Source organism: Hemiscyllium ocellatum, chromosome 2, assembly GCF_020745735.1.
Source record: "Hemiscyllium ocellatum isolate sHemOce1 chromosome 2, sHemOce1.pat.X.cur, whole genome shotgun sequence".
NCBI lineage: Eukaryota > Metazoa > Chordata > Chondrichthyes > Orectolobiformes > Hemiscylliidae > Hemiscyllium > Hemiscyllium ocellatum.
This window is the reverse complement of record NC_083402.1, coordinates 38,792,700-38,820,551: the sequence shown is the minus strand read 5'-3', so window position 1 is coordinate 38,820,551 and position 27,852 is coordinate 38,792,700.

The window sequence follows — 27,852 nt, the reverse complement described above, 5'->3', positions numbered from 1 at the left end:
CAAGGTGAGGGTGATAGGCCGGAGTGGGGTGGGGGCGGAGAGGTCAGGAAGAGGATTGCAGGTTAGGAGGGCGGTGCTGAGTTCAAGGGAATCGACTGAGACAAGGTGGGGGGAGGGGAAATGAGGAAACTGGAGAAATCAGAGTTCATCCCTTGTGGCTGGAGGGTTCCCAGGCGGAAGATGAGGCGCTCTTCCTCCAGCCGTCGTGTTGTTATGTTCTGGCGATGGAGGAGTCCAAGGACCTGCATGTCCTCAGTGGAGTGGGAGGGACAGTTAAAGTGTTGAGCCACGGGGTGGTTGGGTTGGTTGGTTCGGGCGTCCCAGAGGTGTTCCCTGAAGCGTTCTGCAAGTAGGCGGCCTGTCTCCCCAATATAGAGGAGGCCACATCGGGTGCAGCGGATGCAATAGATGATGTGTGTGGAGGTGCAGGTGAATTTGTGGCGGATATGGAAGGATCCCTTGGGGCCTTGGAGTGAAGTAAGGGAGGAGGTGTGGGCGCAAGTTTTGCATTTCCTGCGGTTGCAGGGGAAGGTGCCGGGAGTGGAAGTTGGGTTGGTGGGGGGGTGTGGACTTGACGAGGGAGTCACGAAGGGAGTGGTCTTTGCGGAACACTGATAGGGGAGGGGAGGGAAATATATCCCTGGTGGTGGGGTCCGTTTGGAGTTGTTGGAAATGACGGCGGATGATACGCTGTATACGGAGGTTGGTGGGGTGGTAGGTGAGAACCAGTGGGGTTCTGTCTTGGTGGCGGTTGGAGGGGCGGGGCTCAAGGGCGGAGGAGCGGGAAGTGGAGGAGATGCGGTGGAGGGCATCGTCGATCACGTCTGGGGGGAATCTGCGGTCCTTGAAGAAGGAGGCCATCTGGGCTGTACGGTATTGGAACTGGTCCTCCTGGGAGCAGATGCGGCGGAGACGAAGGAATTGGGAATATGGGATGGAGTTTTTACAGGGGGCAGGGTGGGAGGAGGTGTAGTCCAGGTAGCTGTGGGAGTCAGTCGGTTTATAGTAGATGTCTGTGTTGAGTCGGTCGCCCGAGATAGAAATGGAAAGGTCTAGGAAGGGGAGGGAGGAGTCTGAGACAGTCCAGGTGAATTTCAGGTCGGGATGGAAGGTGTTGGTAAAGTTGATGAACTGTTCAACCTCCTCATGGGAGCACGAGGCAGCGCCGATACAGTCATCGATGTAGCGGAGGAAAAGGTGGGGGATGGTGCCAGTGTAGTTGCGGAAGATGGACTGTTCCACATATCCTACAAAGAGATAGGCATAGCTGGGGCCCATGCGGGTGCCCATGGCGACTCCTTTAGTTTGGAGGAAGTGGGAGGATTGGAAAGAGAAGTTATTCAGGGTGAGGACCAGTTCAGTCAGTCGAAGGAGGGTGTCAGTGGAAAGGTACTGGTTGGTGCGGCGGGAAAGGAAGAAGCGGAGGGCTTTGAGTCCTTCGCGATGGGGGATGGAGGTGTACAGGGACTGGATGTCCATCGTGAAGATAAGGCGTTGGGGACCGGGGAAGCAAAAATCATGGAGGAGATGGAGGACGTGGGTGGTGTCCCAAACGTAGGTGGGGAGTTCTTGGACTAAAGGGGACAGAACCGTGTCGAGGTACGCGGAGATGAGGTCAGTGGGGCAGGAGCAGGCTGAGACAATGGGTCGGCCGGGGCAGTCAGGTTTGTGGATTTTGGGCCGGAGGTAGAAATGGGCGGTGCGGGGTTGTGGGACAATGAGGTTGGAGGCGGTGGATGGGAGATCCCCTGAGGTGATGAGGTTATGGATGGTCTGGGAGATGATGGTTTGGTGGTGGGAGGTGGGGTCATGGTCAAGGGGACAATAGGAGGAGGCGTCCGCGAGCTGGCGTTTGGCCTCAGCAGTATAAAGGTCGGTGCGCCAAACTACTACCGCGCCTCCCTTGTCTGCCGGTTTGATGGTGAAGTTGGGGTTGTAGCGGAGGGAGTGGAGGGCTGCACGTTCTGAGGGTGAGAGGTTGGAGTGGGTGAGAGGGGTGGACAGGTCGAGTCAGTTAATGTCGCGGCGGCAGTTGGCTATAAATAGATCGAGGGCGGGTAAGAGGCCAGCACGGGGTGTCCAGGTGGATGGGGTGTGTTGGAGGCGGGAGAAGGGGTCGTCAGAGGGTGGGCGGGAGTCTTGGTTGTAAAAGTAGGCACGGAGGCGAAGGCGGCGGAAGAATTGTTCAATATCTCACCGCGTGTTGAACTCATTAATCCGAGGGCGTAGGGGAATGAAGGTGAGGCCTCTGCTGAGGACTGATCTTTCATCCTCAGAGAGGGGGAGGTCTGGAGGGATGGTGAAGATCCAGCAAGGTTGGGAGCTAGGACCTGGTGTGGGACTGGAGCTGGGAGTTAGCTAAGATTACAAAGGGACCTTAATCAATTGGGCCAATGGGAAGAGGAGTCATGGATGCAGTTTAATTTGGATAAATACGAAGTATGTGTGTTTTGGTAAAACAAACAAAGGCAGGACTTATACGGTTAATGGTAGGGCCCCAGGTAGTGTTCCTGGACAGACAGACCGAGGGATTCAAGTACACAGTTCTTTGAAAGTTGCATCACAGGTAGACAGGATAGTCAAAAAGGCATTTAGCACACTTCACTTCATTGGTCAGACCACTGACTATAGGAGTTGGGACATCATGTTGAGGTTGTACAGTAAATTGATAAGGCCACTTTTGGAGTACTGCGTACAGTTCTGGTCATACTACTTTTGGAAGGATGTTATTAAATTGGAGATGGTTCAGAAAAGATTTACCAGGATGCTACCAGGAAGGTTTAAGTTACAAGGTTAGGCTGGGATTTTGTTCACTGGAGAATAGGAAGTTGAGGGGTGACCTTATAGAGATATAGAAAATCATGAGAGGCATGGATAAAGTGAATAGCAAAGGTCTTTTCCCTTGGGTGTAGGAGTTCAGAACTCAGGGACCTTTTTTAAGGTGAGAGGAGAAAGATTTAAAAGAGACCTGAGGAGCAATTTTTTGTATGTGGAAATGAACTGCCAAAGTGATAGATGCCATTACAGTTACAATATTTAAAAGACATTTGGATAACTACATGAATAGAAAAAGTTTAGAGGGATATAGGCCAAACACAGCAAATGGGACTAGTTTAGTTTGGTTGGCATTATCGAGTTGAACCGAAGGGTCTGTTTCTGTGCTGTATGACTCTATAAATGCCAAATATATTTTAAAATGAGGTATAATCTACTGAAAAATTTGCATGCCAGGCTAACAGATCAGATATACATTTTGTAGTCCTGCCACGAGTGGTGAATGGTGGTGCACAATTAAACAAGTAAAACGTGAAGAAGAACAACAACACAAAAGACAAGACAGAGCTATTTGCATCCATCCTGAGCCAAATTTGTCATGCAATTGGGGGAGTTTGCTCATGATTGCACACTGTTCTTTGCTATTCTCGACATGTCAGATACTGAAACAGTCCATATAAAAATAGAGCAAGACCTGACAACATCCAGATTTGGGGTGATATGTAGCAAGCAGATGCCTAGCAATACCCATCTCCAACGAGACAGAATCATCACTCAACAATCCATGACATTATCATCACTGAATTCCTCACATTCAACATCTTGGGGATCATTATTGACCATAAATTGAACTGGACCAGCCATATAAAAGTCAGAAGTATGAATAACTCACCTCCTAACTTTCCAATACCTACTCATCATCTTCAAGATACAAGTCAGGAGTGTGATGTAATATCCTCCATTTATGTAGATGGGTACAGCTCCAATACTCTATAAGCTCAACACCATTCATGATAAAGTAGTCCACTTGACCAGCACTCTATCCAATACCTTCAAGTAACTCACCAAAGCTCTTCTGATAGCACACTCCAAACCCATAATCTCTACTACCTAGAAGGACAAAGACAGCATATGCATGGGAACACCAGCACATTGAACATTCGCTCCAAACTACACACTATCCTGACTTGGAACTATATCACCACCTGTTCAATGTTGCTGGCTCAAAATCCCAGAACTCCCTTCATAATAACAGTACGTGTGTCCCTACATCCCAAGGAGTGCAGCAGTTCATAAGGCAACTCATAATCATCACCATTGCCAATGTGTTAGTAATGAAGGGAGTGAATGTTGAAGGTGGTAGATAGAGTGCTGGCAATTAGGGATAAGCAATAAATGTTTGCCTGTGACTTTACAGAAACTGACTACAAGATGTCTCAGGATAGTGGTCACATGACTACAACAAGCCAGACAGCACACTGGGACAATATCACATTCTATTCCAAACAGTATCAGTGAATAGGGGTAGGTGGGGATTCAACAGTGAGGAATGCACTGCAGTTGAAAGAAACATATTTGCTTTGCCTGGTTCCACCTGACTTTTATTTAAATGTATCTTTTCAGTGGCAGTCAATTTCCTACATGAAGAAAATCTCAGCAAGATAGGCCCCCCACTATCCCTACTTGGACCAATCTAAATTCTAACTCAGAGATTTGAATTAATTTCAATACAGATTCTAATTCATAGATTTGGGACTTCCTTTCACACAAAGGACTTGTTTTAGTTTGGTAGTCTTGGATATCCGAATGTTAACTAAGGTCAGCGAGCCGTTTGATGTTATTCAGGCTTTCTTGGTGTGTAGAACGTAGCCCTTCGAAACAAATAACTTTTGCCCACTGTTTTCAGTCTGAAACTAAGATGAAGAGTTGCTACCTAAGGGCTAACTACTTGATATCTACATAAATTAGGTTCTTGCAAAATTTCTGAAATATGCGTTGAAAAATTACAAGCAATTTATTTGTATTAAATTTATCTTTTGGCCATGCAGATGCATATCACAAAAAATGCTGAATTCTAGAATAAGGCATGAATTTAAAAACTTATTGTTAATGTGTTAGACACATGCACAGTCTACAATTTTTTCTAACACTACATAGATATTAACTAAACTTTTATGACAGTTTTATTCAGAACATTTTGCTCCAAAGTACATTTACAGTCAACTTTAGTGTGAGCATGTTTTCTTTTCTGTGAATGCACCATTAACTTTTTTCCACATCTTAGGTTAGAACTTAAATCAAGTTTACCTAATTCCACACTATATATTTTTACCCTGTTCAAAATTGTAAGATACAGGACATGAAAATGAATTTGGTAGTCTTGAAGGTGCACTAGAAGTATTAGTATACTAATACTTAAAATAATTTTTTGAAACTTTTGTAACTTATCTAAACAGATTAGTATCTCAGTTAAAATAAAGTGATAACAAAAGTGCAAATAAGTCTTTGCAGTCTGATTTCCGTACTAAATTATTTGGAGACCAGTGATGTTGGATACATAAGAGGAACTGAATGACAGAGATCTGGATCAATGTATACTTTACAGTGATTATTATATGCTGTCACCAATCTCATGTATATCCTAAGACATGCATTATATTTGCAATTTATTTTAAAGTATTTGATATTTGTTAATTTTTAAAAAAAATACAAGAACAGGTGGTTTGCTTTGGTTGACATTGAAATACATTCAATGTGTGTGTTTTTTGAAGCAGTTTATAATTTAAGTAAACTTAGGAATGAGAGATAGTCAACAGAATGAAATAGACAATGCATCTTGGAACTGTGAAAACTACTAGGTGAGAATGAAGCATTGTGAAAAGTAGTGGAAAATGGGTGAGCAAGACACAGTTCTAGAGGTACTCTGCAAAGAAGTCTGTACAATAAACATAAGAGCAAAAATGACAAATGGGGGAAAAGATTCAAAGATTCTATGAATCACCTTTGAAGTTATTTTGTAGGTAAATTTATTCAGCCAATTTACAGCCCAACGAGGTTTAACAAAAGGCAATGAGTTGAAGTACCAAATGATTCAAATGCTTTTAACCTGATTTATTATTCCCTCCAATTTTACATTTAATTTGTTGATTTGAAATATAATTTAAAATACTTGTTTGTAACTGTTAGCAAGTGAAAATGCTACTAGATTCAGAAATAACCTACTATTAAGAATCCAAGACTCGATTTTCCAGGGATCTTGTGGCACACTATGTTGGAGGGGGTTCCCTATGAGTCACAGAGAGTTGTATAGCCATACAGCATAGAAACAGGCCCTTCAGCCCACCAAAGACATCAAACTACACTAACCCAATTACATACACTTGGTCCATAGTCCACTATGTCTAGCATTTTAAGTACTCTTCCAGATGCTTCTTAAATGTTGTGGAAGTACCTGCATCCACCACACTTTCAGGCTAGACGTTCCACATCTACCACCCTCTGTGTGACTATTTTTTTCTCAGATCTCCACTAAACCCCTTGTGTCTCACCTTAAACTTATACACTCTGAACTTAGAAATGTTTGCCATGGGGAAGAGATTCTCAGTCTACTCAATTTATGCCTCTCATAATTTTGTATACCTCAAACAGATGCTCCTCAACCTCCTCTGCTCCAAGACAAAAACTCCCAGCCTATCCAGTCTCTCCACATAACTGAGACTTTTCATCCCAGGATACGTTCTGGTGAATATCCTCTGCACCTTTTCCAGTGCAATCACATCCTTGTGATAATGTGTCGAATGGAACTGCACACAGTATTTCAATTGTGGCGTAACAAATATTTTATAAAGTTGTATCAAGATTTCCTTGCTTCTATATTCTACATCCGGCTAATGAAAGCAATCATCCCATATACATTCTTCACCATCCTGTCTACCTTTGCTGACACCTTCAGATATCAATGTACACAAAGGTACCTTTGTACCTCACTACTCCTGAGGAATCTACTATTCAATGTGTATCTCCTTCCCTTATTAGACCTCCCAAAATGTATTACCTTACACTTATAAGGATTACATTTCATCTGCCATTGCTTTGTCCAATTTATCAACTGATCGATAAGAGACTAACCTGAGATCATGATCCTCCTCACTATGACACCCCTAATTTATGTGTCATCTGCAAACTTACTAATTAAACTTTGTACATTTACATCCAAGTTATTAATGAATAATCAGGGGGAGATAGAGGAGCAGATATGAGATTAGATTCCCTACAATGTGGAAACAGACTACTTGGCCCAACAAGTCCACACCGACCCTCTGAAGAGTAACTTACTCCCCCACATTTAGAAACAGCAAGAGTCTCGGCACTGATCCCTGTGGTACACTGCTTGGTATAGCTTCCAATTTCAAACCAAATCACCACCATCACCCTTTGCCTCCTATCTGTGACTCAATTTTAGACCCAGAACCTTATCAAATGCCTTACTGAAATCCATGTAAACCACAACAATAGATTTTGTCACCTTTTAGAAAAATTAGTCAGTCAGACAGGATTTCCCTCTAACAATACATGCTGACTATCCTTGATGAATTTCTGGAATTCCAAATACTGATTAATTCTTCAGACTTTTTCCAATAAATTCCTTACCATTTGCACCAGACTAGCAGATCTGTAATTACCTTGCCTATCTGTGCTGCCTTTCTTGAACAAATGAATTAAATGAGCCATCCTGCAGTCATCTGGTACTTCGCCTGTTGCCAGCAAAGTATTAAATATATCCAACAGGGGCCAGCAATCTCTCCCATTGACTCTGCAGAATGGGATACATCTCATCAGGCCCAGGGATTTACGCACCTGCACATCACGAGAATATCTAATACTTCCCTGGTTTGATGTCAGATTCAGGCGACTGTGTTGAGTTTGCAAAATTTCCCCATGTCTGCATAGGTTTTTTCCGGGTGCTCCGGTTTCCTCCCACAAACCAAAGATGTGCCGATTAGGTAAATTGGCCAAGCTAAATTGCCCATAGTATTAGGAGCATTAGTCAGGGGTAAAGGTCAGGAGTGAGTTACTCTTCAGAGGGTCGGTGTGGATTTGTTGGGCCAAATGGCCTGTTTGCACATTATAGGGAGTCTAATCTCATATCTGTTCCTCTATCTCCCCTTGATTGTTAGGAGGCTTGTAGTATTATCCCAGCAAGGTAGTCATTTTTTTTATATTTCAGGATCCAGATGGCTTCATTTGAAAACTCTTCTAGGATGTCCTCCTTCATTATGGATTGTTTCTTGTTGGGCATTTTCTTGGCATCTTTAATGACGTAGACTTGAGATTAAGCTGTGTACAGATCTGTTTAGTGATACATCCTAAACAAAAAAATTATGGTCGCATTCTAGTTGTTCAAACCCTTAATTCATGACAACTGGCTGAAGCAGTTAAACAGCAGCTAATGTCAGCTGCCAAAAAAAGAGTAACTTGCTTCTGCATCCTTTGCTAACAAGTTACCGATGAACCAATTGTACTGCATGAGGCAGAAAGATTTTCCAGACTTGAATCTAAGTACGATAGCAATTCAAATAAAGTAAAGAAATAATTGTAGAAATTAAATATTTAATTTACAGGTCTTTAATTCAGCACTATATATATTAGGATATATATTTTCATTGAGATTTTTTATAGATGGTTTCCACCACTTTCTGATTCCTGATGAAGGACTTTTGCCCAAAATGTCAGATGCTGCCTGACCTGTGCTTTTCCAGCACCACGCTCTCGACTCTAATGTCCTGCATCCGCAGTCCTCACTTTCGCCCATCATTTAGTTCTTCACACCCAAACTACCTTAAAGCTGTAATTTATACAGGAATAGGAGGTGGCCAATCAGCCCCTTGAGCCTATTTCACCATTCAATGATATCATGGCTGAACTGTGGTCCAACTCCATATACCTGCGTCTGGCCTATAACCCTTGATGCCTACGTTTAACAAAAATGTACCTAGCTCAGATTTAAAATTAACAAATAATGCAGAATCCATTGCCATTTGTAGAAGACAGTTCCAAGTTTCTACCACCCCGTGTGTGTAGAAATGCTTCCTAACATCTCTCCTGAACGATCTGGCCCTAATTCTCAAACTATGCCCCCTAGATTTAACAAATTTTAAAGCTACAATTATAAAACTATTGCCAGCTCTGAACTTAAAAACACATGCAATTACAAAAGATTAACAAAACATCTCTGCAACATTCATGAGTAGCATTCTCAGTCAGCTGCAATTTACTTTTTTCCTTTAAACTGGAAGCAAGCTTAAATACTCAATATCGTCATATTGTGCATATTCTACTATTAAGTCAGATTTCTTTTACTTCTAATCAGCAATAGATACTCCAGCACACATTTCATTAGAATTTATTGGGTCTTTTGCCTAAATTCTAGCGTAGCCACGGCATCAGCCACAATTACCCAAAGTTGTTCTCTTGTATAAATATATAACTGCACAGATGGATGGAAAGCATGTTTAAATATTTTATTAACTCACAATGGCAAAACAATGATCGAATAAAGCCATTGTCAAAGTGCTTTGCTCATGTGATTGAAAGACTTTGAGGGGTATAGCTGGAGGAAGTGTCCAAATCACAGTACAGTAAATAGTATGTAACAAAATAAGTTTAAAACAACATTTACTATGTTTAAAACTGTTTGTGCATAAATCTAACATTCCATCATATAAATAAAACAGCTCAGCATATCTTTCAACATTATAAACAGACAAAGGATAATCTTTGCAGAAGTGTAAGATGCCACACAAAATTTGAATAAAAGGTTTAATGTAAGTCATCTAAACCCTGAGCTTCATTACTTGTTTTATTTAGAAATTCCTGACATGCATAAATTTTTTTATTTAATTTGCTATAGGACAATGGTACAGAGTGAAGACTGTAGATTTGACACCAACAAACACAGGTAGATTAGCCATGTTTTAATAAGTTATAGAAAGTTAAGAATCAAAATGATAGGCCAAATGATTGATCAGCTAATGTGCTTTCCAAAACAGTTAGTGGAAAGCATCTTTTCTCCTCATAATGTTTGGCAGCACCACCACAGAACAATATTGATATATATCACCACTGTTCTCCAAGTCGTTGAGTGAGATGTGAGAAAAAAATTACCAAAAAAAAAGTTAAAAAATGAATCAATACATGAATCCTATCAAATTACCATGCAGGAAAGCAACTGTTTAAGGCATCATTGAGATTGCACTTCGAGTATTGCAAATAATTTTGGTTGAGGAGGGATATAGTTGCACTAGAGGAAATTCAGAGAAGGTTCACTAGATTAATTCTAATTTCTTATAAAGAAAGATTGAGCAGTTTAGACCTAAACTGTCTAGCATTTAGAAGAATGAGAAATCTAATTGAGGTAAGTCAGATAATAAAGGGGATTAACAAAACAGATGTAGAGGGGATGCTTTCTCATGTGGGGCAATCTGCAACACAAGGCCACAGTTTTGTGTTAAGGGGTGGCAGATTTAAAAGAGATGAGGATTAATTAATTTTCAAAGATCATGAATCTGTGGGATTCACTAGCGCAGAGTACGGAAGATGCTGGGACACTGGGTAAACTTCAGGAGGAGATAGATTTTTAATTCGTAATGGTTGAAGAGTTATGGAGAGTGGGTGGGAAAGTAGAGATGAAACAGAAAACATGTTTGCATTAAATAGTCAAGGTAGCTTAAGGAGCTGAAATGCCTACTTCTATTCCTAGTTCTTATGTTCTAGGGTACAATATCACACTAAAGCATTTGAATAACATTATAAACTAAAAGAATATTCAAATCACGCCACAAATTTCTTTATAGCCTTGCAACATTTTACAAATTATTAATCTCCATATGTACTGATAGACTATTAATCATGTGATCTGAGGCACAAGGCTGCTGGTTTTTCACATTACTAATTTCAATGCACACTGCAGGGAAAATGTATTTGCATAAAACACACAAGTATACTAACTACACTTGTTAATACCAGTTGCAGCTTATAATACCAGCAATGAGATGCAATATTGAATAGTTTTACATATTTTCTCTGATATCAGGTATGCACAATTGCAAATTTACTTAATGGATACTTGGAATTGTAAAATATTTGACCATTTATTCCAGTTAACCCCACAGTCGTTGAGGCTGGGGCTGACACAAAGATAGGAAAGTAAGTTGCAAAGAGAATATAGTAAGGTTACAGTTAAGTGGGTGAGTGGGCAAAAAGTTCCCAGATGGATTAGAATGTGGGAATATGTGAACTTGTTTACGTAGGCAAAACAAAACATAAGCAGCATGTTATTTCAATGGAGAGATTGCAGAATGGGAGTACAGAGTTTCTGCATTCAGATACATAATCAACAGACAAGTTTGAAAGTACAGCAAGTGATTAGGATGGCAAATAAAGCATTATAATACATTGCAAGGGAAATTGATTAAACATAAAGGACATTTTACTAAGATGTATGGGGCAGCATTACCTCTCATTTCCTTTGGCCTTCAAGGTCCATGTGAACTAGCAATACCAGAATCAGAAGTAAATGCCACGATTGCCATCAGCACACCGAGTTCCACACATCAAACATTGAAGCCGCAGCTTAAAGGGAACGTCGGTTCTGTATTTAGAGTTTAGAAAACTATGGAGGATTCTCACTGAAACTTACAGAATACTGGGAGACCTAGATAGAATTCACATGGAGTTGATGTTTCCATTACTAGGAGAGATAAGAACTGAAGGGCATAGCCTCACTGTAAAGGGACATCTCTTTAGGACTGAGGTGTGGAGGAATTCTTTCAGACAAAGGGTGGTTAACCCGTGAAATTCATTGCCCAGAAGGCTATAGAGACCAAAACATTGAGTATCTTTAAGACAGAAATGGATAGGATTTTCGACCTGTAAGGGGATCAAAGGTTACAAGGGGGTCAAGGGGAACAGGTATGAGAAACACATCAGCCATGATCGAATGGCGCAGCAGACACATTATGCTGAATGCCCTAATTCTGTTCCTATACCTTATGGTCTTATGGCATAGGGCACTGTTAAGAAACATGTAAAATACAATGCACAGATTTAGTCTCCTTGTTGAAAAAGGGGCATAATTGGATTATAAGTATTTCTGAGAAGGTTCTTTCATCTCATTCCTAAGACTTGCCTTCATTGGTCAGTGCATTAAGTATAGGAGTTGGGGCACCATGTTGTTGCTGTACAGAACATTGACAAGCCACTTTTAGAATACTTTGTTCAATTCTAGTCATCGTTCCATAGGGAAGATGTTGTTAAACTTGAGAGGTGCTTTAAGGATTTACTTGGATGCTGGGTCTGGAGGGCTAAATTTATAGGGAGAGGCTGAACAGACGGGGGCTTTATTCCTAGAAGCATGGGAAGCCGAGGGGTGACCTTATAGAGGTTTATAAAAACATGGAGGGCATGGAAAGAGCGAATAGCCAAAGGACTATACAGTGGATGTTGAAAAAAATGCTTCATCCATGGGAGACACTAGAACTAGAGAAAACAATTTGAAAAATGAGACTTCTCCTGTTCAAATTGTAAATAAGATTTATCCAACAGGTTTATTTGGAAGCACTAGCTTTTGGAGCGCTGCTCCTTCATCTGGTGGCTGTGGAGTATAAGATCATAAGACACAGAATTTATAGCAAAGGTTTACACTGTGATGTAATTGAAATTATATATTGAAAAGGATCTGGATTATTTAAGTCTCTCAGCTTTTAGGATGAACATATTGGTTTCAGTTCTTTCACATGTAAATTGCAGAAGTTTTTTAAAAGTATGAGGGTTATGAGTGTCTGTGAGAGAGTGTGTATATATGTGTGAGAATAAAAGAGTATGAGTCTGAGAGAGAGTGCGTGTGTTTGTTACCCATGGGGATGGCCTCAACCAGGACCTTAGGTTCATGTGACATTACAGCTGACTTCATTGCACTCTACACACACACACACACACACACTTACAGATCCATACACTCACGCAGACCCTATCTCATATACTCACACAAATACTCCCACAATCTCACACGTACCCTCTCACAGATTTATACTCCTTTACACTCACAAACACACATTTTCTCACAGACACTCATAACCACTCCCTCCCACATACACGTACGTATATAAGTTTGTGCGGTGAATTTGTACTTGCAGAACTACATTTTATTTTGGTCAAAAACTGCATGAATCCATGTAAGATTCTGTAAATCCATTTTTTAGATGAGAATTAGTCTGACCATCTGATGCAGATCACACTTTAAATGCATTATCTGGGCCGGCAAGTTCACTTGAGAATGTAACTTTTAAATGTTCTGCGATTTACACATGAAAGAACTGAAACCAACATGTTAATTCTAAAAGCTGAGAGATTTAACAAACAATCCAGGTCCTTTTCAATATAATAATTTCAGTTACATCACACCATAAACTTCTGCTATAAGTTCTGTGTCTTACGATCTTATACTCCACAATCACCTGATGAAAGAGTAGTGCTCTGAAAGCTAGTGCTTCCAAATAAACCTGGTGGACTATAACCTAGTGTTGTGTGATTTTTAACTTTGTACAGCCCAGCTGAACACCAGCATCTCCGAATCTTGGCAATGGCCGATCTTCTTTTCCCAGAGGGTTTGTGTGTGTGGAATCCTTTCTCAAAAAGCATTGAAGAAAGGGTCATTGAATAATATTTAAAACAGAGTTAGATAGGTTCTTGACTAACAAGGAAGTCAAAGGATTACTGAGGTTATGCAGGAAAGTGGGTGGAAGCTAAAATCAGATCAGCAATGATCTTAATAAATGACAGAGCAGGCTCAAAGAGTCAAATTATCTTATTGTGCTTAAAATTTTTATGTTTGCCTTGTTGAGAGATAAAGGCAAAAAGACTGATGAAAATTCTAACAGGATAAATTTCCAAATAAATTTAGCCCTTTGCATTTCATTCATTTCACCAAGGAAGATTTTCAATATAATTGCAAAGCAATTTGCAAGAGCCATTATACTGCCTAAATGTAACTATTTAAGGAGCAGTTGTTGTGAATGATGCACGAGTTTGTTCCTCTGTGACAGGTAAGGAGGGGTAAGGGAACCTTGGATGACGAGAACAGAGGAGCTTCTCATCAAAAGGAAGAAGGCAGCTTATGTTAGGTGGAGGAAGCAAGGATCTAGCACAACTTTAGAGGATTACAGCATTGCTAGAAAGGAGCTCAGAAATGGACTGAGGAAAGCCAGGAGGGGGCAGAAAAAAGACTTGGCAAGAAGGATTAGGGAGAACCCAAAGGCGTGAGGAATAAGAGAATGATCAGGGGAGAAGGTAAGGCCGATCAGGGATAGCAGAAGGAACTTGTGCGTGGAGTCTAAGCAGATAGGGGAAGCCCTAAATGAGTTTTTTGCTTCAGTTTTTACCAAGGAAAGGGAACTTGTTGTAAATGAAAACTTAGAGGAGCTGAGATACAATCTTGACCAGATCAAGATTGATGAATATGATGTGATAGAAATTTTGGAAAACATTAAGATTAATAAGTCCCCAGGGCCAGACCAGATTTATCCTATGCTGCTCCGGGAAGCGAGAAAGAAGGTTCCGCTGGCAAGGATATTTGCTGCTGGCAAGGATATTTGGCTCCTCACCCTCCATGGGAGTCGTACTGGAGGATTGGAAAGAGGCGAATGTTGTTCCACTTTTCAAGAAGGATAGTAGGCAAATCCCTGGCAATTACAGACCAGTCAGTCTCCCGTCTGTGGTCAGCAAAGTTGTGGGAAGACTTCTAAGGGATAGGATTTATGACTATTTGACAAAGCATAGTGCGATTAAAGGCAGTCAGCATGGCTTTGTGAGGGGCAGGTCATGCCTCACAAATCTTATTGAGTTCTTTGAGGAGGTGTCAAGACAGGTCAACAACGGTCAAGCAGTGGATGCGGTGTATTTGGATTTCAGCAAGGCATTTGATAGGGTTCCCCATGGTAGGCTCATTTATAAAGTCAGGAAGTATGGGATACAGGGAGATTTGGTTATCTGGATTCAGAATTGGCTAGCTGACAGAAGGCAGAGAGTGGTTGTAGATGGAAAGTATTCTGCCTGGAGGTCAGTGTTGAGTGGGGTCCCGCAGAGCTCTGTTTTTGGGCCTCTGCTCTTTGTAGTTTTTGTAAATGACTTGGATGAGGAAGTTGAGGGGTGGGTTAGTAAATTTGCAGATGACATAAAGGTTGGAGGTGTTGTCGATAGTATAGAGGGCTACTGCAGGCTGCAGCGCGACATAGACAGGATGCAGTGCTGGGCTGAGAAATGGCAGGTGGAGTTCAACCTGGATAAATGCAAAGTAATGCATTTTGGAAGGTCGAAACCGAATGCTGAACATAGGATTAAAGACAGGATTCTTGGCAGTGTGGAGGAACAGAGGGATCTGGGTGTGCAAGTACATAGATACCTCAAAGTTGCCCCCAAGTGGATAGGGTTGTTAAGAAAGCATATGGTGTTTTGGCTTTCATTAACAGTGGTATCGAGTTGAAGAGCCACAAGGTTTTGCTGCAGCTCTACAAGTCCCTGGTGAGACTACACTTGGAATATTGTGTCCAGTTCTGGTCGCCCTACAATTGGAAAGATACAGAGGCTTTGGAGAGGGTGCAAAGAAGGTTTGCCAGGATGCTGCCTGGACTGGTGGGCTTGCCTTATGAAGAAAGGTTGAAGAAGCTCGGACTTTTCTCTCTGGAGAGAAGGAGGAAGAGAGGAGTACAAAATAATGAGAGTAACAAATAGAGTCAATAGCCAGAGACTTTCCCCCAGGGCAGGATTGACTGGTGCGAGAAGTCATAGTTTGAAGGGAGGAAGGTATAAAGGAGACATCAGAGGTAGGTTCTTTATGCAGAGAGTTGTGAATGCATAGAATGCATTGCCAGCTGAGGTGGTGAAAGCGAAGTCATTGGGGACATTTAAGCGACTGCTGGGCATGCACATGGATAGCAGTGAGTTGAGAGGTCCGTAGGTTAAGTTACTATATTTTACATTAGGATTAAGTCTCAGCACAACATCGTGGGCCTAAGGGCCTGTTCTGTGATATACTCCTCTATGTTCTAAAACTCTACACTTCAAGTGGTCACTGTTAGATTAAATGAAAAATAAGGCTGGTTGTTTTTGACATTTCTGCTTGAAGGAATTTTAACCTCCAAAGAAAATGTTGGGCAGAAAGTTAAAACCTTAAAATCTCCAAACTCAAATCTACCTTCTATGTAATGGGAGAACAACACATTCCCAAAAGGCGAATTGCTCAATTAATTTCTTAAATGAGGTTCTGTACCTCAGAATTTACCTCTGTACCTCCACTGTAAATATGATGCTGACCAGCCAGGATTTTTCAGGTCTCAGAAATTCCTGCAGCTAAAAGGCATTGCACCTATCCTACTTTTCCAAATACCTCTTTCCCTTTCTGTGCTCTCCAACTCAAAACATCCCTCCCTTTCCTTCCAACTTTGTACCACCGTGCAGCTTGCAATTTCCACATTGCCTTTCCTCTCACACATTCCATTTGGTGAGGACTTAATTAAAAATTGGAGTTACCTTTGGTCAGAAAATATACTCAACCACATTTTTAATTGGTACCCTCTGTAAATTGATAATCATTCAATGGTGAGTAATATATGCCATCTGTACTAAATCCCTTTTAATGTGGAGGTTTTATCCCTTTTTAATGGAGTTAATTGACTCCATTAAAGAGAGGAAAATAATCTGATACAATTCACAGTTTATAACTTCATTATTGAGCCAAAATAATGAATTGTGATATTTTCTTTTATAAGGAATCATGTTAATCTACCTGTGAAATTAGAAGTATTTACTGATTTCGATATTCTAAGTACTATACTAAATTTCAACATAACTAACAAAAGAGAATTCACAAACTTGATAATTTTTACTATGTTCAACTTAAATTTTTAAACACAAATTTTCAAATCTTTATGTAAATTACAAACAATATAAATAAAACCATTATTCAAACTCTTACAGTAAACTTTGGCAAAACATACAGAACTTCATTTGTGTTAGGTGATTAAGCTATTTTTGGGGATGGAACTGTTGATGCAGTGCTTGAAGTTTGTAGATTCTGCTTTTGAATGTCTAAAATATCTTTCTGTAGAACAAGCACTTTGTTCCATAATTTGGCATTTAGTATTTCCAACTGTAACTTCTCTTTCTCCAGTTGAAGAAGTTCCAAATGCATATCTGTTGAATTATCTTCAACTGCTTTAGGAGAAGAATAACAATGCTAGTGGATGTTTCACAAAGTTCATGTATAATTATCATTCAAATCAGTTGTAAAAATATATCAGAACATTTCAACATTCAACAAGCATGGTCAAGTTATTGGCAATTTTATTAGATGCTTTCCTACACAAGTTGTCAAAACAAAATGATGGGATGCAAATTTTTTAAAAATTAAAAGTTATTCCAGAGAATAATCTCATCCAGAATGGCTCCATCAATCTTAGATTATTTGGTGCTGCAAGAGTTTTATGAACATCCAAAGAATTGTTATCTAGACATACAAAAGACGTCTCTGCCCACATCTACAGCCTTTACATCATTACCTTTTCTGCTGTGGTTTTCATAACATTTGCACAAAATTTCAATTAATGTTATTTCATGATTTAATGTACGCCAAGTTTTGAGCTCATCAAGTGACTATCTTTAAACATTGGCCAGATTTCAAATTCCATGTCATTTACTTTTATTTGGAGCTAACATAAAGTAAAGGTGCTGCCTCTCAACATTAAGTTGTGGTAGCCTCTCAAAATAACAGTATAAGCATATTATTTATTTCAACTATTACTTTGAAAACATTTGAGAAAATAACCTGCAGATTTCTTACAGATCTTTTATGCAATTATTAATACTTAAAGACAGTAGACCAAAACTCAATTTGATATTTTAGCAGATTGAGAGTGAAAGGGTTCCAAATTCTTCCTCCTTATTCTTCTTATGGTGACATTCTGATGGTCTGATAATGAGAGCTGCACCCGGATGACAGCAAGTTTGGCAAACGGAGCAGAGAACCCTACAGGTGGAGACAAGGCCAGGGAGTAGTGGAAGAATTCCTCTTTAAGTGGTCCAGATAGAACTATTGTTTGAGATAAATAGTTTGCTCAGTGATACTTCTGGTATGTAATGATAGCTCTCATTGTATGCATGCCATTCACATATGGGCAGGTAGCATAGTGGTGTTGTAAGCCAGGTGCACAGCTGTCAACAAACTGGTTGATAAGTCTAACCTCTGTTTTTATCATGGTGGCTCAAATAACAGTACAAGGCGAAATAGCTGTGGCTACTGACAGATAAATGAGCATTCATCACCAAAGTGATCTGTACATGGTTAATACCAATTGCACAGGTAATGAAAGCATGTATTGTTGCAATAATCTTCATAAACTTGTGGGGACTGCAGAACCATGAAAATAACTGGAGCAAAGCCACATCCCATTTCCTCCTCCTTTTTAGTGAAGTCTATGATGTTCCCGCTTTTAGAACATGGGGGTCTCTTTCGGATCCATAGTGCAGCAACATATAGCAAAGAAAATTCTAATATATCAGGAATATCATCAGCACTTGCCTGGAAGGAAATACTGAAGTAGAAACTGAGGGCCATAATGATATTCATGGTTTTGGTACTGCCATCCTTGCACTGCTTTGGGGCTGAAGGTCCAATGTAGGAGTTGACAATCCAGTCACCACCCTCAAGAATCCTGAGAAATCTCTAGGTTAGGTAGTCTTGCTAACTAATGCAAATTAACTTAAATATAGTGACTGACTTATTTTTTCTTCATTCATGAAATGTGGGCATCACAAGTTAAGCTAACATTTATCACCAATCATAACTACATATGAACGGGAACAAAAGGAGATCAATCAGTTCCTCAAGCCAGCTCTGCATTTAATAAGATCATGGGCTGATCAGATTTCAATCTCAAACCTACTCCTGACATTTCCACCTACTCCTGACAACCTTCCACCCCTTGGCTTAACAACAATCCATCCAACTTTGCCTTCAAAATATTCAAAATCTTTTCTTCCACCACTTTTCATGAAGACAGTTCCATAAACACTCAATCATCAGAAAAATCTTGCTCTTCTAAACACCAGCAGATCCGAGCCTAGTCTGTTCAATCTTTCTTCATAAGACTACCCATGCATTCCTCTGAATGGTCTCCAATAATTATATCCTTCCTTAAATAAGATGTTCAATGCTGTGCAGACTACTCAAGATGTGATCTCACCAGCATCCTACAATAACTGAAGCATAATCTCCCTACTTTTGCATTCAATTCTCCTCACAATAAACAATGACAACATGATAGCATAAATTATAAAGGGATATTGATAAATTGGGTCCAGTGGGCAAAACTGTGGCAGATGGAGTTCAATATAAGCAAGCGAGAGGTCATCCATGTTAGACCAATAATGAATTGATCAGGGTATTTTCAAGGTGGCTAAATACAGTGGATATCCAAAGAGACTTGAAGATTTAGGTACACAGATCTTTAAAATGCCACACACAGTTGCAGAAAGTAATCAAGGCAGGTAATGACCTTGAGATATAGAGGACTGGTCTCCTCTAAGTTATGCTATATGTATGCAAAATCCTGGTTAGACTCACTTGGAGTAAGCATTGTGAGCAGATCTGGGCAACATATGTTAGGAAGAATATATTGGCATTGGAGGGAGCACAATGTAAGTTTAAAAGAGTGATACCTGGACTTCAGGGGTTAGATTATGAGGAGAGATTATATAAATTAGGCTAATTTTCTCTAGAATTTAGGAGGTTAAGGTATGATCTAATCACAATCTTTGAGATATTAACAGGAATAGATCTAGAATGAGAGGGCATCGTTTATGAATTAGGAGACCATTCAGGAAGCACTCCTACATACAAAGGGTAGTAGAGGCTTGGAACTGTCTTCTACAAACAGCAATTGATGCTTGATCAGTTGTTTGTTTTAAATCTGAGGTAATTAAACTTTTGTTAAGCAAAAGGTATTAAGGGATATAGGCCAAAGACAGGTATAGGGTTAAGCCACAGATCAGCCATGATCTTACTAAATAGCAGACAGGCTAAAGGGGCTGAATGGGATACTGATGCTCCTATATTCTATTATCGTGCTGTACCTGCATATTAACATTAATCATGCACTGGGACTCCCAATTCCTCTGCGTCTTAGAGTTCTGCAATCTCACTCTATTTAAGCCTTTTATTCTTCCTTCCTGTCAAAACTGACAATTTCAAATATACTCCATTTGCCATGTCTTTGCCCACTTACCTAACTTACATATATCCCTCTGTAGCATCATTATGTCCTCTTTACAACTTACTTTCCTACCTAAATTTTTGTCTTCAGCAAATTTTGTAACCATTCTTCTTTCTTTTCATTCAGGTTATTCATACAAGTTGTAAGCTGCTACGGTCCCAGCACTGATCACTGTGGCACACCATGTGTTACATCTTTCCTAACCGAGAAGGACCCATTTGTGTTTATTCTGCTTCGTGTTAGCCAATCTTCTAACCATGCTCTTCTATTCATTAATGAACTTTTATTTTCCACAATAACCGTTGATATGGCACATTATCAAATACCTTGTTGAGATGTGAGTACAGTATATCCATCAGCTTCCCTTTTTCCCCAACACACGTTAACCTTCTTGAAGAACTCCATAGATTAGTCAAAATGATTTCTCTTTCACAAAACCTTGTTGATTCTGATTACCTTATCCAATAGCCTTGCCATAACTTCTTGAATAATTTTTCTACCAAAAGTTTCTAATATTTTGCCTCTGACATGACTATAACAACTAAGAGGCTAATAGTTTTCTGTTTGCAGTCTCCCTCCTTTTGAATAAAGGAAGCACAATTGATATCTTCAAATCTAATGTGATTTCTGAATCACAATCCCACAATGTTGTTAGGAAGTAAGCTTCAGGATTTCGACCATGCCATTGATGGATGCCATAACAGAATTCCAATTTAGGTTAGTGTATAGCTTGGGAGAATAACCTGTAGGTAGTAGTGTTCTCAAACATTGCTGGCCTTGTCCTTCTAAGATAGGAAATGACTGCTGAAGGATTCTGAGACCAATTGCAACCTAGAATGTTCCTTAATTGTGACAATGAATTGAACTTTTCCTTCCAGTTTATGACATATCCTGGTTAGAAATGATTGACAATGTGACTTGATGACTAAATTGGGCTTTTTAAGCCAAAAGTTTAATTGACACCAAAGGTTTTCAAAGCTTCAACAAGGTCACTGTGACAGAACTGAAACGTAAACTCCTTTGTATAATTCCAGACATAGGTGTACAGTAGAAAATTCCAGATAGCCAGTAGTATATAAAGTAAATGTTTTCTTCACTCTTGTCAGGCATGAACATTGAAATACGTGTCTAAAAGTTGAGAAACAGACAGCTTCAGGAATATTAAGACACTGATCTGAAGAAGTGAGTTGATGGGTCTGTGTTTTTCTTTCAAATGATCAGTTCAAATCACAGGAGTTACATGGTGTCCATATGCTTTGCTATGTAAATAACATATGAGAAAAGGTGTTTTAAGTACTTAAGGTACAGAGATATTTGAACAAAAGGTTTGGGATAATTCTACAAATAAATCCATGCTGAAGAATGAGCTGACAGAGGGTCTACATGTGAACGTGTAATACAGACTGATGGTAGTTCCTGGAGCATGACCATTTGTAGTAATTAAATACTATTTGCTCTTTAATGTAGAGCGTAACGGTCCTGAGCTTTGATTCATCTGCTCAGACTTTACTGTGTGTCAAACCTTGACTGTACAGTACTGATAAAATGCAACTATAATCACAGAATCATCAAATCGAATCACAGAATCATTACAGCATGGAAGCAGGGCGTTCTGCCCATCGAGTCCACACCGCCACCCAGATCCACCACCCCCCCCCCCCCCCCACCCTATTCCTGTAACCCTGCATTTCCCATGGTTAATCCACCTAGCCCGCACCTCCTAGACACTATGGGTAATTTAGCAAGGCCATTCCACCAAACCTGCGCATCTTTGGACTGTTGGAGGAAACTGGAGCACCCAAAGGAAACCCACGCAGACATGGGAAGAATGTACAAACTCCACATAGATAGTCCAAGGGTAAAACTGAAACCAGATCTCTGGTGCTTTGAGGCAGCTGTACTAACCACTGAGCCACCATGCTATCCTAAATTCATCAATAAGGATATCATTTCGTATTATCTGAAAATGCAGAGTAAGGAAGGTAGGGGTAATTGATACTGATCTTACCCAATAAACTGCTATTGCCTGAGATGGAGGAGAAAGGCTCCCTGAAAACACCTAGTGGTTATTAAGATCCATCTCCTCCCTCTATTGACTGTCTCCCATGTCCACCATGATTACTGACAGAAACTATGTGCTAACAGGCCTTCAAAAGTCTCCAGCCTTTTTGTCAAAGTGCACCAGCAATACTTTTTAATTCTAAAACCTTTTCTAAATTTGTCTAACAGAAATAAACGCTGTATTCTACTCATTATGCATCAATAAAACAATTCATCTGGAAGTTTCATGGTGATTCCTTTCAATCACATTATTAAAGATAAATGCATGTTTGATGCAAGGTGTGTTCACAAGAAGTAAGAAATCAAAAATGGCAGATTGTGAAGCAAATCACTGTTGGATACTGCTCTGTTTCCTGGATACGCCTTACCATTCATACAATCACTGAGCACTGCATGCATCACACTGGCAGCTATCACGCACCAATTTACAAGTTGTGGATTTCCATAGCACCAGCCAGATGAAATATAGAAGGGTGGAGCTGAGAAATAACAAGAAGCTGAAAACGTTGAGAGTATTCTCATCATAACAGTAGTTTGATCCTTATTACGAATCTTGATATGATCCTTTTCTGCAACTTCTCTTTTCGCTAAATATTTTAGTTGACTCAATAGTGTAAATAGAATACTCCAGTAGTGAATGTACTATGCACATTTTACACTCATTTCCATAAACATTGATAGCATAGATTAATGCAAAAGGTTCATTTCTTATGGAATGTGGATTAAATACATAATATAGCACATCGGCTACATTCTAGCCTCATGAACAGAAATCTCTAATTAATGGTAGATTTGCAAATTAGAACTAGAAACTGAGTTGTCTAGATTAAATACGCTTATTCTGCAATTTAAACTAGGTTTTGAAATGCTGAAAACTAAAGACATTACTGAATTTGGGATAAGAACCAATGTTTGAACCTCATTACTAGGATGAGGGGTTTATGTTATGAAGAAACAGAGTCAAACAGAATGGAAACAGACACTTCAGTCAACCTCATCTCTGCCAACCACATTTCCTAAACTAAACGAATCCCACTTGCCTATGTTTCGGCCCATATTCCTCTAAACCTTTCATATTCATGTACCTAACCAAATGTCTTTTAAATGCTGTAACTGTACCTGCATCTATCACTTCCTCTGGCAGTTCATTCCACATACCAACCACACTCTGTGTGAAAATATTGTCCCTGAGATCCTTTTAAACCTTTCTCCTCTCATCTTAAAATTATGCCTCCTCGTCTTGAACTCCATCCAGACCTTTGCTATTCACCTTATCTATATCTCCCTGATTTTATAAACCTCTGTTAAGTTCACCGCTCAACCTTCTATGCTCCAGTGAAAAAGGTCCCAGTCTATCCAGCCGATCCTTATAACTTCCAGTCCCAGCAACATCCTGGGTAGATAATCAACCCGCTCAAATTTAATAATATCCTTCTTATAGTGGGACAACCAGAACTGTACACAATAGTCCAAGGGGCCTCATATCATCATGTACAACCTCAATTTGACATCCCAACACCAATACTCAAAGGTCTGAGCAATTAGGCAAGTGTACTAAACGGCTTCTTAACCACCCTGTATACTTGTGATGCAACTTTCAAAGAACTATGTAAATAAACTCCTCGGTCTTTCTGTTCAACAACACTACCGACAACACGACTATTAAGTGTACAAGTCCTGCTCTTGTTTGTTTTACCAAAATGCAACCCTTCACATTTATCCAAATTAAACTCTCTTTGCCAGTCCTCAGCCCATTGATCAAGATCCCTTTGTAATCTTAGATAACCTTCTTTACTGTGACTAAACCACCAATTTTGGCATCATCCAAAAACTTAAGAACCATGCCTCCTAAATTCTAATCCAAATTGCTTATATAAATGACAAACGAAAGTAAACTCATCACTGACCCCTTCAGAAGACCTTTTGGTTAGACTCCCTACAAACTTTAGACTCCCTACAGTGTGGAAACAGGCCCTTTGCCTCAATAAGTCCACATCGACCTCCGAAGAGTAATTCACTCCACTCTGACTAATGCACCTAACAACTATGGACAATTTAGCATGGCCAATTCACCTGACCTGCACATCTTTGGAATGTGGGAGGAAACTGGAGTACCCAGAGGAAACCCACACAGACACAGGGAGAATGTGCAAACTCCAGACAGACAGTCACCCAAGGCTGGAATTGAACCTGGGACCACGGTGCTGTGAGGCAGCAGTGCTAAACACTGAGCCACCATGCCCAAAACATCCTCAAAACACTCAATCAGGTTTGTGAGACATGATTTCCCTAGTCCCTAATCAGTCTCTCGAAATACATGTAAATCCTACCTCTCAGAATCTTTTCCAATTTCTTACCCATTGCTGATGTTAAATTCACAAGTCTATAGCTCCTGGGCTTCTCCTTACAACCTTTCTTAAATAAAAGTACATTAGCCACCCTCCAGTCCTCTGGCACCTCATCCCATGCAGTAGACAATACAAATATACCTGCTAGGGACCTCACAATTTCTTCCCTAAGTTCCCTCAACAAGGCTTGGTAAGGTAAGGCTGTTTTTAAAATGTTTTTTGGCAATTTAGAGCAGAGGGGATGGAAACTAGGGCAGTTGCATGCTCCTCTTGCAGGATGTGGGAGGCAAGGGTCACCACTAAGATCTCTGCTGACTTCACCTTCGAGAAGGGTACCTCACATACCGCATTAGAAAACTGGAGCTAGATGAATTTTGGATCATTCGGGAAGCTGAGGCAGTGATAAAGGAGAGTTACATAAAGAGATAGTCACATTTACATTACAGGATACAGGTAGCAGGGTGACTGTCAGGTGAGGGAAAGGGAAGCGGCTGGCAGTGTAAGGACCAGTAACAAGTATGTCATTTTGGATACTTTTTTGGCAAGGTCCTACCAGGGTCAGGTCTCTAGCACTGAGCCTGGCTCTGTGGCTCAGAAGGGAAGAGGGGAAGAATAGTGATTGGAGGTTCAATGGTTAGAGGAATAGACAGGAGATTCTGTGGTCGCAAATAAGACTTGTGGATGGTATGTTGCCTTCTGGATGCCAGGGTCATGGATGTCTCGGATCAAGTCTACAGGATTTGTAAGGAGGAGCCGGTAGTTGTGGTACACGTCAGTACCAATGACATAGGGGATGAGGACCTGAAAAGTGAACATAGGATATTAGGTTTGAAGCTAAAAGGCAGAAAGAGCAGAGTAATAATCTATGACTGCTCCTTGAGCCACAGGGTAGAGAGGCTAGGAACAGAGAGTGAGTACAGCTGAAAAAGTGGTTGCAGAGTTGGTTTAGGAGGGAGGACTTCTGAAATGTGGATCATTGGGATACCTTCTGGGGAAGAGGAACCTGTACAAGGAAGATGGTTTGCACCTGAACTGGAGGGGCACCAATATCCTGGGCGGGAGGTTTGCAAGAGCTCTTCAGGAGGGTTTAACCTACTTAGCTGGGGGAGGGGTGTCAGAGGATTGGGTAGCTGGTGAGGAAGCAGATACAGTGAGCAGAGAATCTGTGAGGAATGATAGACATGATAGGTCAAAGCGAAAGGTTGAAGTGTGTCTATTTTAATGCAAGATGTGTCAGGAATAAGGGTAATGAACTTAGAGCATGGATCAGTACTTGGAGCTATGATGTTGGAGCCATTACGGGAACTTGGATAGCATAGAGTCAGGAATGGCTGTTGGATGTTCGGGTTTAGATGTTTCAAAAGGAATAGGGAGGGAGGTAAAAGAGATGAGGAAGCAGCATTGATAATCAGGGATCATATAACAGCTGCAGAAAGGGAGATTGTCAAGGAGGGTTTGTTGACTGAGTCATTATGAGTGGAAGTCAGAAACAGGAAAACAGCAGTCACTTTATTGAGAGTTTTCTATAGACCACCAAAAGCAACAGAGACACAGAGGAGCAGCCTGGGAGACAGAGTTTGGAAAGGTGCAGAAGTAACAGGGCTGTTGTCATGGGTGACTTCAACTTCTATAATATTGATTAGAACCTCCTTAGTGCAAATAGTTTGGATGGAGAAGATTTTGTCAGGTGTGCATAGGAAGGATTCCTAACTTAATAGATAAGCTGACTATAGGGGAGGCTACATTAGATTTGGTGCTTGGTAACGAACCAGGTCAGGTGTCATATCTCTTGGTGGGAAAGCATTTCTGTGATAATGATCACAACTCCCTGACCTTTATTATAGTCATGGAGAGGGATAGGAGCTGACAGTAATGGAAAGAATTTAATTGGAGGAGAGGGAATTACAATGCTATTAGGCAGAAACTGTGGACCATAAATTGGGAACAGATGTTCTCAAGAAAATGCACACAGAAATGTGGAGGCTGTTTAGGGGGCACTTGCTACGGGTGCTGGATAGGTTTGTCCCACTGAGGCAAGGAAGGAATGGTAGGGTGAAGGAACCTTGGATGACAAGAGACGAAAGGGGTATCCCTAGGCACCCACATGGGTCGGCTACGTAGAACAGTCCATCTTCCGTAGTTACACCGGTACCACTCCCCACCTTTTCCTCTGCTACACTGATGACTGTATCGGCACCACCTCATGCTCCCATGAGGAGGTTTAGCAGCTCATCAACTTAACTAACACATTCCACCCCGACCTTAAATTCACGTGGACCATCCTGACACTTCCCTTGCCTTCCTAGACCTCTCTATCTCCATCAACGACGACCAACGCAACACCAACGTTTTTTTACAAACACACTGACTCCCAAAGTTACCTGGATTACACCTCCTACCACCCTACCTCCTGCAAAAATGCTATCCCGTATTCCCAACTCCTCCACCTCTGCTGTATCTGCTTCCAGGAGGACCAGTTCCACCACAGAACATGCCAGATGGTCTGCTCTTTAAAGACCCTCCCATGTGGTTGAAGATGCCCTCCAACGCATCTCATCCACATCCCAACACCTCCGCCCTCAAACCCCACCCGGGTCCTCACCTTCCACCCCACCACCCTCCACATAAACTGCATCATCCGCCGACATTTCTGCCACCTACAAACGGACCCCACTACCAGGAATATATTTCCCTCCTCATCCTTATCCGTTTTCTGCAAAGACTATTCCTTCAGTGACTATCTGGTCAGGTCCACGCTCCCCCAACAACCCTCCGTCCCCTCCTGACACCTTCCCCTGCCACCGCAGGAATTTCAAAACCTGCGCCCACACCTCACCTCCATCCAAGGCCCCAAAGGACTCTACACATCCATCAAGGGTTCACCTGCACATCCACCAATGTCATTTATTGTATCCGTTGCTCCCGATACAGTCTCCTTTACACTGGGGAGACTGGATGCCTTCTCGCAGATCGCTTCAGGGAACATCTCCGTGACACCCGCACCAATCAACCCCAATGTCCCGTGGCCGAACATTTAAACACCCACCCCCCACAACCCCCCACTCTGCAGAGGACATGCAGGTCCTGGGCCTCCTCCACTGCCACTCCCTCACCACCCGACGCCTGGAGGAAGAACGCCCCATCTTCCGCCTCGGAACCCTTCAACTCGAGGGCATCAATGTGGACTTCACCAGTTTCCTCATTTCCCCTGCCCCCACCTTACCCCAGTTCCAAACTTCCAACTCAGCACCATCCTCATGATCAGTCCCATCTGTCTATCTTCCTTCCCACCTATCCGTTCCACCCTCCTCTCCAACATATCACCTTTACTCCTTCCTCCATCC